Source organism: Marmota marmota, unplaced genomic scaffold (assembly GCF_001458135.2).
Source record: "Marmota marmota marmota unplaced genomic scaffold, marMar, whole genome shotgun sequence".
In the NCBI taxonomy this organism is placed as follows: domain Eukaryota; kingdom Metazoa; phylum Chordata; class Mammalia; order Rodentia; family Sciuridae; genus Marmota; species Marmota marmota.
Window position 1 is genome coordinate 83,694,389 of NW_026000026.1, and position 5,975 is coordinate 83,700,363.

Genomic DNA, 5,975 nt, shown 5'->3' on the forward strand with positions numbered 1-5,975 from the left:
CAAAGTGGCTTTATTAATACTAGACAAAGTTGACTCCCAGACAAGAATAACCACCAGACATAAAGAAGTTATTTAATCTGATTATACAAAATACAGAAAATAAAGAAAAACCATCAGACTGGAAGGAAGAAATGAAACTTTCCTTTGCTATTGGTCATGTGGTTGTAAAGGTAAAAAAAAATCATTTCTACAAAAAACTACTACAACTATTAAATTAAAACAGGAAGTTTGCAGGATCCGTATTTCCTTATTTTAAGATCTGAGGGTTCTACCAGAGAAACAGCAGCAGTAGGATACACGTAAATAAATTTATTGCAAGGAACTGGCTTACATGATAGTTCGGGCTGGGTATTAAGTCCAAAAATCTATTTGGTAGGCTGTCAGGAAGGCAGGCTGGAAACTCAGGCAGAAGCTGAAGCTGCAGTCCACAGGAGGAATTTCTTCTTCCTCAGAGAACCTCAGTTCTACTCTTCAAACTCACACAGATTAGCAAGGATAATCTTCTTTACTGAAAACTGACAGAATAGGATGTTGAATCTACAAAGTACCTCCACAGCAACACCTAGGTTAGTGATTGATTTAATAAAAAATCATAGCCAAATTAACATACAAAATTGACCATAATCTTAAACAACAAATACTGGAAAATAAAATTTAAAATACTATCTTCAATAGCATTGAAAATCATAAAATACTTAAGGTAAAATTAACAAAATTACATTCAGGAGCTCTATAATGAAAATTATATGGTTAAGAAAATTAAAGAAGACTTAAATATATAAACATTCTATGTCCATGGTTTGATGACTCAAAGACTCAATACTAACACAATGTTCATTCCTCTAATCTTGATTTACAAATTTCCTGCAATCTCAGTCAAAATTGCAGGATACCTTCATAAAAAACTTGATAAACTGATTCTAAACTGTATATAAAATGTAAAAGACCTAGAGTAGCCAAGAGAGTTTTGAAAGAACAAAGTTAGAAAACACAAATTCTTTCAAGACATAGTATCAGGTTACAGTAATCAAGACAATGTGGTACTTACCTCTGACAAAGGTGTCAAAGCCATTGAGTGGGGATAGGAAAGTCTTACCAAGAAACAGTGCTGGAGCTGAATGTGTGTGTGCGTGCGTGTGTGTGTGTGTGTGTGTCTGTCTGTCTATATATATATACACACACACATATACATATACATACATACTCATTCCTTATAGTCTAAATAAAATTAATTAATAGGCATAATTATAAAAGAAAAAATCTTCAGGAAGAAAATATGGGTTAGCTGGTAAGTTTTTAGCTAAGATTCACTATCTACAAAATAACAAAGAAAAGATAAATGTATACCTCATCAAAAGTTAAGTTTTCTACCCATCCAAAGACACCATTGAGAAAACATATGGCAGTTGCATTCGGGGGAAAAATATTTACAATACCTATATCTAATAAAGGACTTGTGTCCAGAATAATAAACAATTTCTACAATTGAATAATAAAAACAACCCACTAAAAAAATCAGCTAATTGGCCAGTGTGATGGATGGCATATGCCTATAATTCCAGTGACTTGGGAGGCTGAGACAGGAGAATCATAAGTTCAAGGCCAGTTTTAGCAATTTAGTGAGGCCCTGTCTCAAAATTAAAAACAAAATAAATCAGCTTAAAAAAATATCCTGAAATGGCATTTCATGAAGAGAGTTATAGAAATAGTTAATGATCATGTAAAAAAAAAAAGTGTTTAACATCAATTATTTGTCATCAGAGAACCACATGAGAACCACAATAGCATATACCACATAATCCTTAAGATGGTAAAGATGATAAAGACTACCAAATGTTGTTGAGGATATGTAACAATCAAAACTCTCACACATTGCTGGGGTTAATATTAAATGATACAATCAGTTTGGAAATTTAAAGAAAAGTACACCTCATTTATGTCCCCAAATTCCACCTTTAGGTATTTCCTCAAGAGAAATGAAACTATAAGTATGTAGAAACATGTGTATAAGAGTGTTCATAGTTTTATTCAAAGCAGCTCTAAGCTAGAAGCAACATAAATGTTTATCACCAAGAGAATGGATAAATAAATTATAGATAAGAAATGCTACAACTGTACCCCATAAATATGTATAATTACTATGTGTCAAATTAAAATATATATTAATAACAAATAAGGGAAGACATATAAAATTACCATGTGTCAGTTAGAATATATATTAGTAGAAACAGATAATGAGATACTTCACAGCAATGAAAAGCAATAGACAAGGCTAGAGTTGTAGCTCAGTGGTAGAGCACTTGCCTTGCAAGTGTGAGGCACTGAGTTCAATGCTAGCATAGAACAAATAAAAACAAATAAAGGTATTGAGTCAATCTACAACTTAAAAAATTAAAAATAAAATAAAACAAAGAAAAAGTAATAGACTGTTTATACATACTACATTATAAATGAAGTGCAAAAATTGTATGCCAAGTGAAAGAAGCTAGAAGAGTACACACTGTATGATTCAATTTGTATGAAGTCTACAGTAGACACACTAATTTATAGTGAAATAAAATCATGGTGATTTCCTCTGAGATGGGGGTAGGATTAACTGGGAATTGTATAAGGGATCTTTCTCTGGTGATGAAAATGTTCTATATTTAAAATAAGGGTTTATGGGGGTCTGTGAAATTGTCACAACTCATCAAACTACACATTTCATCTGTGTGCATTTTACAGTATGTAAATTTTTCCTCCATTTACAAAGAAAAAGAAAAAAAAAATCTCTGGGGAGTAATGTTTGCATTAAGCCACCCTGGAGCTGAGCTCAGTTGTTTCTTAACACAATATTTTTGCATGATTTGATTTGTGACCATTTGTTTATATTACTTTGATTAAAATTTATTTAAAGTGCTCATATAGACTTCCAAGTTAAGATGGTAGAACAAAAACATCTGAAACTCTCCCTTTCCCCAAACCTAATGATTGAATAACAAATAAGACCAGAGCAGTCAAAATACCTTAGACTCAAACAAAGGGAAAGGCAGAAATTTATGCCATACAATTAAAATATGCAACTTAAAGTGAGAGAAAGATTTCCTTGAATCCATTCATCTTGACTTCATTGCAGTAAAATATAATTTCTAATTCAAACCTCCTAATGCACATATATAGTGTGCAAAAATCTGAGTAAAAAGTTTTAAAAATATATATTTTGTAACTGAGGATTGAACCCATGGGCACTTGACTCGCTAAGCCACACCCCCAGCCCTTTTTGTATTTTATTTTGAGACAGGGTCTCACTAAGTTACTTAGGGCCTGGCTAAGTTGCTAAGGCTAGCTATGAACTTGCAGTCCTCCTGTCTCAGCCTCCTAAACTACTGGGATTACAGATGTGTGCCACTGCGCCTGGGAAAAAGTTTTTAAAATGTTTATTAAGACCTTCAAATGTGGCAAAGGGTGAGTCAACTCTTGATATTTGCACCTGCACAAGGAAAAGTATGGAGAAGTTTAATTTAAATGTCCTTGTGCCAGTAGGAAGCTAAGAAGAAGAGCATCAGCCACTATTAGCTTATAAGAATCTGGGAAATGTTCCCTTTTAGCTGGGAACATTATTGTACTGAATAAAATGAATGGTCAGAACGTAAGTAAATTGGGAAGAATGGATATTGAGTAAGCTAATAGTGACATATGCTACAGATGACAAAGCTTAACGAGAAGAAAAATAACTGAACAGAAGAAATTGTCCTAGGAATTTTTTTATGTTATAGAGAATATATGTGAGAATACATGTGAAACTAATAGAGACAAAGAATATTTTTAAAAAAATAGAGATGATAAACAACAGAGTTAAATGAAAACTTCAGACCTAAGAACTTCAGATATAAATTAAGAATTGAAATCAAACCAAACAAACATTGACTACATTTAAGAAGTAGAGAATTAGTTGAGAATCAAATTATTGACAAAGAAAAGAAAGTATAAGATAACCACAACAAAGGCAGAGGGGAACTAAAACAAGCAAGCGGGTAGCAGATGATAGACCAAACCAAAGACAAATTGTTTTGGAAATAAGGAACCCAAAACACAGAACTGTGAAAGATATTCATAGGTAGAACAACAACAACAAAAAAAACAAACTATTTTTTCTTGTAAACAGTATGAACTGAGGGGCTGGGGATGTTGCTCAAACCGTAGCACGCTTGCCTGTCATGCTCGGGGCGCTGGATTTGATCCTCAGCACCACATACAAATAAAAATGTTGTGTCCGCTGAAAACTAAAAAATAAATATTAAAAAATTTCTCTCTCTGTCTCTCTCTCTCTCTCTCTCTTTAAAAAAAAAGTAAGAACTGAATCTGTATGGAGATCAAACATTCTAATATATTCCAGGCATAAAATCATAATTGATGATATACACTGAAACATGTCTTAGGTAAGTTCATAAAACTTCAAAATCAGCAGACGCTGGGGCTGGGGATGTGGCTCAAGTGGTAGCGCGCTCGTCTGGCATGCATGCGGCCCGGGTTCGATCCTCAGCACCACATACCAACAAAGATGTTGTGTCTGCCGATAACTAAATAGATAACTAAATAGATAACTAAATAGATAACTAAATAGATAACTAAATAAATAAATAAATAAAACAAAATCAGCAGACGCATTTCCCAGGGGAAAAAATCAGGTTGAATGTGGCAGGGTGGTGGGAGAAGCAAATCAGGAACCCAAATCAGGTTGGCCCCATACTGACCCACACCATGCTCAGTGCCATTAGGAAGGTGGTAATACTCTTGAGAGAACCAAGGAAAGGCACAGTAATATTACTCTTTACACCCAGCTCAGCAATAATTCAGCAATTATATAAAGTCAATAGGCACACATTTTTTAAGCAAGAGGCATTCTCAAACAACAAGCATTTAAAATAATCTTTAAGTTAGAATCAGATCATGAATATATAACAATTAATCATTCTTGGGGGTAGGAGGAAGGGAAGCAATGATAATATCAAAATATTTTCCCAAGTAAGAAATGAAAGGAGAAAGCATAGAAACATGGGATTAATTTAAAGATATAAAGAGGGGCTGGAGTGTAGCTCAGTGGTAGAGAGAGATCATGGCTTTGTATGCATGCAGCATTGGGTTTGAGCCACTATACTGAAAAAATAAATATATATACACATATGTATATATGCACACACATATATAGACAATGAATAAACTGTTATTGAATGTACAATTAGAGAAAGGAAATGTTGCATAGGTAATTTTTTTTTAGTTGTCAATGAACCTTTATTTTATTCATTGATATGTGATGCCGGGGATCAAATCTGGTGCCTCCCACATGCTACACAAGCATTTGGCCACTGAGCCACCACCCAAGCCCAGTAAATTATAACTTGTTAAAATAATAAGGAAAGAAACCAAAATTTGGGAGAATTCACTTTGTGTTTCTTTAACAAATCAATAGCCATTTAAAGATAAGTAAATTGACAAATGAAAATCTAAAGTGCATTGTGTTATAATGATCATCACCAGAACTAAAAGTCATATTATAAAAAAAAAATAATTAGGGGGAGAAAGAAAAAAAAGTACAAAGTACCGTGTGCTCATTATCTGATCTTTCAAGGGGATATCAACAGATACTGTCTAAAGCTGTTATTACAAGAGGTTGTGGATAGATAAAATCTACATACTGATAAATATTTCTACAGCAGCATCTAAAAAGAAGAAATAAACCTTTCAAACTACAAGAAGAGAAGAACACACTACATATGCTAAATCCATTTACAGAAAGGCAGGGGGTGGGGAGGAGCATTTAAAACAAAAAAAAACCCCATAAAATTGGAAAAAAATTTAAAAGAATCATAATTTGACACCTAATGTAAATGGAATATATTCACACAAAGATTATAAGTTTGAATAAAAAACAGGCTGAAATATGTCATGTGCACAAAAAGAATCCAGTACTAAGAGACTCATAATATTGGGGGGGG

General features: G+C 33.3%; 1 long non-coding RNA gene across 1 annotated transcript in view; it reads right to left on the reverse strand.

The window, feature by feature from the left end:
* Positions 1 to 289: 289 nt before the first annotated feature.
* The window catches only part of LOC125619197, a 15,432-nt gene continuing 9,746 nt past the window's right edge, over positions 290 to 5,975 (reverse strand). The window contains exon 3 of the long non-coding RNA XR_007350709.1: positions 290 to 515. This is a non-coding gene — a long non-coding RNA (uncharacterized LOC125619197). The remainder of the gene's footprint in view (positions 516 to 5,975) is intronic.